Below are 6,000 nucleotides of genomic sequence, written 5' to 3' on the forward strand. Positions count from 1 at the left end.
GCCCTGTTAAGCTCATTTTCATTAGCAGATCACTGTTACACTGGTAGAGTTGTCTCAAATTTTATGTAGATTAGGTGTTCTTCTGTAGCTGACTCAAACATGCCTCATCTGTGTTTTAGTGAATATTTTGAAGTGAACTTTTGAGAGTTCCTGTATTGTTCGTGCTCATGTTCATGGTGCTCTGTGAGCTGTAACCAGGGGTCCATGGCTGAGTCTTGCTACTCCTCAGAGGTTTTTGTGGGAGGCATCATGCTCAGTCAAGTATGTGCATGATGGGGGAAGGCAGGTAGAAATCTGTTCATTGTATTCTCTTGAGCTTGTCCACCTTTTCGTGCAAGCAGACTCACTTGGTACTTTTTAGATTGAAGTCTCTTCAGCTAACCCTCAGAAAACATCTGTTCCACAGCCCTCGACTCTAGACAGCCTCCCCCGGCATAGCTTGGTCACAGCTAGCAGTCTGGATCGAAAATGTTACGTTTGTGGAAGGAAGGCAGCCAACAAAGAATAATAAAAATTAGACCCTCATTCATATTAAAATACAGCTTTTCTTTCTCTTGACTTTTTAGGGGAGCAGGTCAAGAAAAGGACAAAGCTTCTTCTTTCCACTGACAGCCCTGCTGCTTAATCACCTGAGAATTACTGGTTGATGTGACCCATTGTTAACCGTGAAGAGGCAGACTTGAACAGAGGGACCGTGACATAAAACCTGGAGGCAGGCCGGCAGGAAATCTGGAGTGTCAAAATAAGGTGGAAAGAAAGCTGATGAGACAACACAGATGGGCCTGTTCTTTTTTTATCAGCCCTTCTTTGCACTAATGCTAGCTACACACAGAAATGCTGAAGTGCTTTATTTGTAAGTACTTGTCTCAGGAAGCATTCCCTATCAGTGCTTATAAACTCGAATAAAAAATTATCTCCTTGGGGAGTACTTGAGAGCCATGGTTGTTCAGTACAGGGGAACATGTAGAGACTGTGTATTAGACAAGAACCTTCCAAATGGCCTCCCTGATCAAATTTTCCACTCTCCCTTTTGTCAATAGTGATTGTTCTCATAGGCTCAGTTAGTTGTCCACTTACTAAAAGCAAATGCACAGTGTTAGCTGTGTTCAAATGCTTGCTTTGCGTAGTTTGTGCTATTTTCACCACCAGGGGAGGGATACCTAGTGCTGTATTTCTCGTTGTACAAAGACCCCGTGTAATTTAAAAACATGTGACACTTCCTAAGCTCTCCTCCTAAAGGATGCTCTGTATCAGACGGTTTGTGATTTCTTCCCTTGAACAGATTTCTTTTATGAACTTTTAAATGAAACAGAGGCGCTTTTTTTTTTTTTTTTTCTTCCCCCTTCCCTCCCGCCCCCCCCCCACAGGTTTCTTTACTGTTTCTGATGGGAACAATTTTAGACAACCCACTCAGTGAGAAAAGTTTCTGCAAAGTCCATAGCTACTCAGAGCCTACAGTCAGTGGGGCACTTGAGTGGTAGGATGTGTGTTGAATGTTCTCTTGGGTTCACTGTGTATTGTGGCACCTGTTTTCTTCCACTTTTTTCATCTGAGGCTAATCCCATGTTTTTCAGTGTTGTTAATGGGGATTGCATGCCAACTGGATGACTGTAATTGTACTTGTGCAGGCCATAAGTGGGCACACCATCTGAGAGTCATTTTATTCCTAACACGTCTCATGAACCAATTAACACATACTTCTCGAGCAATTCATAGCGCCGATTCTGTTACATCTGGATTTTTGAAGCCTAGAAAGTCCCATAGGAGCAGGTCACCTATAAGGCAAGTGTCTGGTTACAAGGATGAAAACGGGTGCTTCTCTTTCAAATCTCTCACAGGTAGGGACAGAGACCTCCACATTGTCTGGTCCTTACCCCCATCGGTCCACCGTCTCCCTTCCTCCAAGACTGGCTCTTGCACACACATTCATGTGTGATTAGCAACTGTTAGAGCCTGAGGCTCTTTGGCTGGCACTCGCTCTACATCTGAATGGCAGCCGGTGAAACCCAGTGCTGTTCGATGGGATCTGCAAGTGGATATTGTCTGGGACTGACGGAAGAAAAAGATTTACCTGCTTTTGTCTAACAATATTTATGTGGCCGACTTTGCTGAGATGGGAAAGATAAAGAGACAAAAGGAAGAACAGTGAGTGACAGTAGTTGTTTTTTTTTTTTTTAACAGAATGTCTTTTATTTAGAAATTGCCTTTCAGTACTTAAAGGAAGCTTATAAACAAGATGGAGACCGACTTTTTACATGGTCTGATAGAGAGCAAGAGGAAACGGTTTTAAACTAAAAGAGGGAAAATTTCTATTAGCTTTTAGGAGGAAATTCCTTACTCATTTGGTGAGGCACTGGAACAGGTTGCCCTGAAAAGCTGTGGATGGCCCGTTCCTGGAGGTGTTTAGGGCCAGGTTGAACTGGGGCCATGGGCAGCCTGAGCTAATGGATGACAACTCTGTCCACAGCAGAGTGTTAGAAATGGATGAGCTTTAAGATCCCTTCCAATTTAAGCCATTCTATGAATTAAATTGAGTGGAAGTTGGAAGCTTGGGAAGAGGATATAATATTTACATTGAATCGAAGAAATCAATGTGTAGAAACTTAACAGCAAAGTTTTGTTACTATTGAGTGAGGTATTCTTTATTAGTAGCACCAGCAAGCACTGGGGATTTTTCCACCATAAGTACTTCAAAGATTACATGATTCAGAGTCCATTGTATTTCCACAGATGGTACATACTCATCAATTATGCATGAGACAGTTAACTTATATATGCCTATCTCAGGTTGTGATTTATGAGGTCTTCAGTCCTTTCTACTGTCTAGCATCCTTTTAGCATCATGACAGTCCAATTGACAGTCTTTTACTTCATCCAGTAGTCTTCATCGCTTTTCTCTGGATGAACATTCTCCACTGACGCATGCTCAGTAGGAGAATGACTATTTTAAGTAATTTATAGGTACCAAAATTGTAACATTTGCTCACTCAGCACTCAGCCATTATTTCTGGGCATCTGCTCATCCTTGAGGTATGTTTAGCAATCTGTATTTTAATGATATATACTGGGTTGTAGAAGATAAGGAGGATAGAGGGGAGTATCTTAATGTCTGCCTATTGCATCCCAACTTAGTCACAGAGTGAGACAGTTCAGCCTTGTGTGGAGACCCTAGTTTCATTATTGTATTTCTTTTGCTCAGGGTCTCTTGTCAAAACAGAATAGCTTTACAACGTGCTTTCTAGTTAATAATACTACGTCCAGACTATTCGCAATATCTAAAAGCTATTACAGTTTTGCGAGCAAGAACTAACCACATAATACAACAATTCAACACTATATTTCTAAAAATACAGTACTAAAATATATGGTATGTCTACTTTTCCAAATCAATTATTTCTAAAAACAATTACAAAATATATTGTGGCCTGCTTCGTCAACTCCACATTGCTAGTGGTATAAAGGTAAAAATGATCTGTTCATCTCCTTTGGATTGTCCAGAGAGAATTTTTTACATCAGGAAGTGGAAACAATCTTTGTGGGCAGCAAAGCAATAAAGAGACTACATATTTGACTGTGTGTCTTCTCAGGCTGCAAGATCAAGAAAAAAACACAGAATCATACAGTGGCAGAACTCCAGAACCTCAAATTCATCTGTGAGAATATAAAAATGCTTCCTCAGAACAGCTTAGTTATGAAAGCAGAGGAGGAGCCATGACTATTGGGAACAACATCTTGCTAAAAATTCCAGTTCTGAAGTCAGTTGTGAACTGCATGCAAACTCTGGGGCTAAGACAGGCCTGAGAACACCTTGTTTTAATCCCACTCATGACTAAATCATGCCACTGTAGTTGTAAACAATCTATTAATAGTGTCAAAGCATCTGCAGATGCAAAGTAACCTTGTGGAATGTTACGTATTTTGGTGCAAATATGCAGGTCATGGCATGGGATCCAGCAGGGCTCTCTGACAAGCTTAATACCTCAATTATCTTTCTTCATTTACTGCAGCTGCCAGATGTCCCCACTGCTGCAGCAGAAATGATCCAGCAGGATAAAGGTTCATCTCTTCTCAGCCACTGCAGTCCACAGACAGCGTGTTAAAATAAACCACTGGAGATTTCAGTTTCTGTCAGTACCCACCTGCTCTGCAATCCCATGTGCTGGCCAAAGCTGGTGGGGATCTCTGATCCGCCCACTGGCTGCATCCATTGTGGGAACAAGACAGTAGTGGTGTCCTGCAGCAAGAGCAGGATGTTGGTGGTATGCTTCCCAGCACAGCTCAGTGATTGAGGCCTGCTCCTCTTGCATAAGCAGCTGGATCATGCCTCTTCTATGTTTCAATCCCCAGAGAATGGGTTGTACATCAGTCACTGGCTTCAACACCTGCTTCCTGAACATGTCTTTTGTGGAAATGACTTGAGACAGCCGTGTAGAGCACTTAAACATATTCCTCGCAATGCTGAATGATACGAAGTAATGCCAAGACATAGGGCTGCCTGACCACTGCCTTGCTGTGACCACTATTGGGCTTGTGGTAGTCGTGTCTCAGGGAGCTGCATTGCCTGCCTGTCCCCTCCCCCTGGCCTCTACTGGAGAGGCAACAGAATTGTGCTTCAGCTTCATCGGTCTGTGGCCCTGGTAGAGAAGTAATGGCACGGGGAGAGGAAAATCAAGGGACTGGAAAAGGCAGAGATAGCCAGATAAGGTAGAGATAGGATATCCCCTTCTTCCTGCACCTCTTGAGATGCAAGATGGTGCAGCACAAGCCTGGGTGCAGAGACCTCACTATAACCCTAGAGCCATGGGGATCTATGGGCTGGGTGTGGAGCATGACCCACTTGACTGGCACATAGTGAAAAAATGCCAGTAATTTCCTTCATAAAAAGCCCAGGGTTGGAGAGGCTCACTCTTAATGCACCAGTGTCTCTTGAAAAAGGGGGCTGAGAAACAGAGTGTTGCCCTGTGTCCTTTCTTCCCATTTCTGAATGACAGTCTCCAGGAGATATCAAACTGGTGACTTTGCAATTTGCTAAATGACAACAGCGGCTGAGGTACCTGACGTCTCACCATTTCCCCTCTCAGGATACTCTCTGTACTCACTCTCTGCTCCAGTGACCTCTTGATCACCAGATTGCTATGAACACCATAGCAAGGCACCAAAGATATGAATCTCTGTAACAGCTGCTCCATACTGATGGAGGGGGACAAGCTTAAACTGGAGAGATCTTAGGCCTCACTTCCCACATACAAGTGACTGTTTCAAAGATGTGTAAGCTCAAGCTGAACTGCAACTGAAGGACAGGACAAATTAAATGTCCTAACAGTGAAGAAGTGTGTCTCCTCTAGGAAGGAGATAAGTATTTATCTCATAGCATTTTCAACTGTTCTCATATGAATAAAATCTTTAGTGTTACGAGCTTCCTTCCTTCATTCTTCTCTCTTTTTTTCCTATGTCTTCCCAACGAGATTGGCATCTGAAGACTCTTTCTGAGTGAACAGATACACCAGTGGACATCCAGAAAGTGTTGTGAACCTGAACAGAATTAAAGCCTTCAGCTCAGATGGGAGAAGGATTTCCTTCCCATCCACTACTTGTCATGCTCCTCTGCTGTCTTCTCTGCATGTTGGACAAGAGAGCCACATAACATGATGTACCTGGCATTTTCTTCCCCTCATTCTGAATCAACTGTGGCAAGAAGCCAAAGAAGCCAGAGAGGCTTTTATTTGTCTGGCTCATCTCTAATCTTCCCTCAGAATGTTTTTCTCATTCTTATTTTCTCATGTACTTGTATTTCTCTCATGCATTTTCCTGTTCATTTTGCACTCCAAGTGGCCTCCCATTTTAAATTGTATTCTTATATTTCTTTTCCTTCTTGACTCCTTAATTTCCTTTATGCTGTGATTTCCTTTACCTGTTTCTGTGGTACTTTATTTCTAGCTTGGAGACGCAGCAGTGCATGCAGGTACGAGAGCTGAGCTGGCTGTAACTGTTTGGCTTTTC

The sequence above is a fragment of the Meleagris gallopavo genome, chromosome 1 (genome assembly GCF_905368555.1).
Source record: "Meleagris gallopavo chromosome 1, MGAL_WU_HG_1.1, whole genome shotgun sequence".
NCBI lineage: Eukaryota > Metazoa > Chordata > Aves > Galliformes > Phasianidae > Meleagris > Meleagris gallopavo.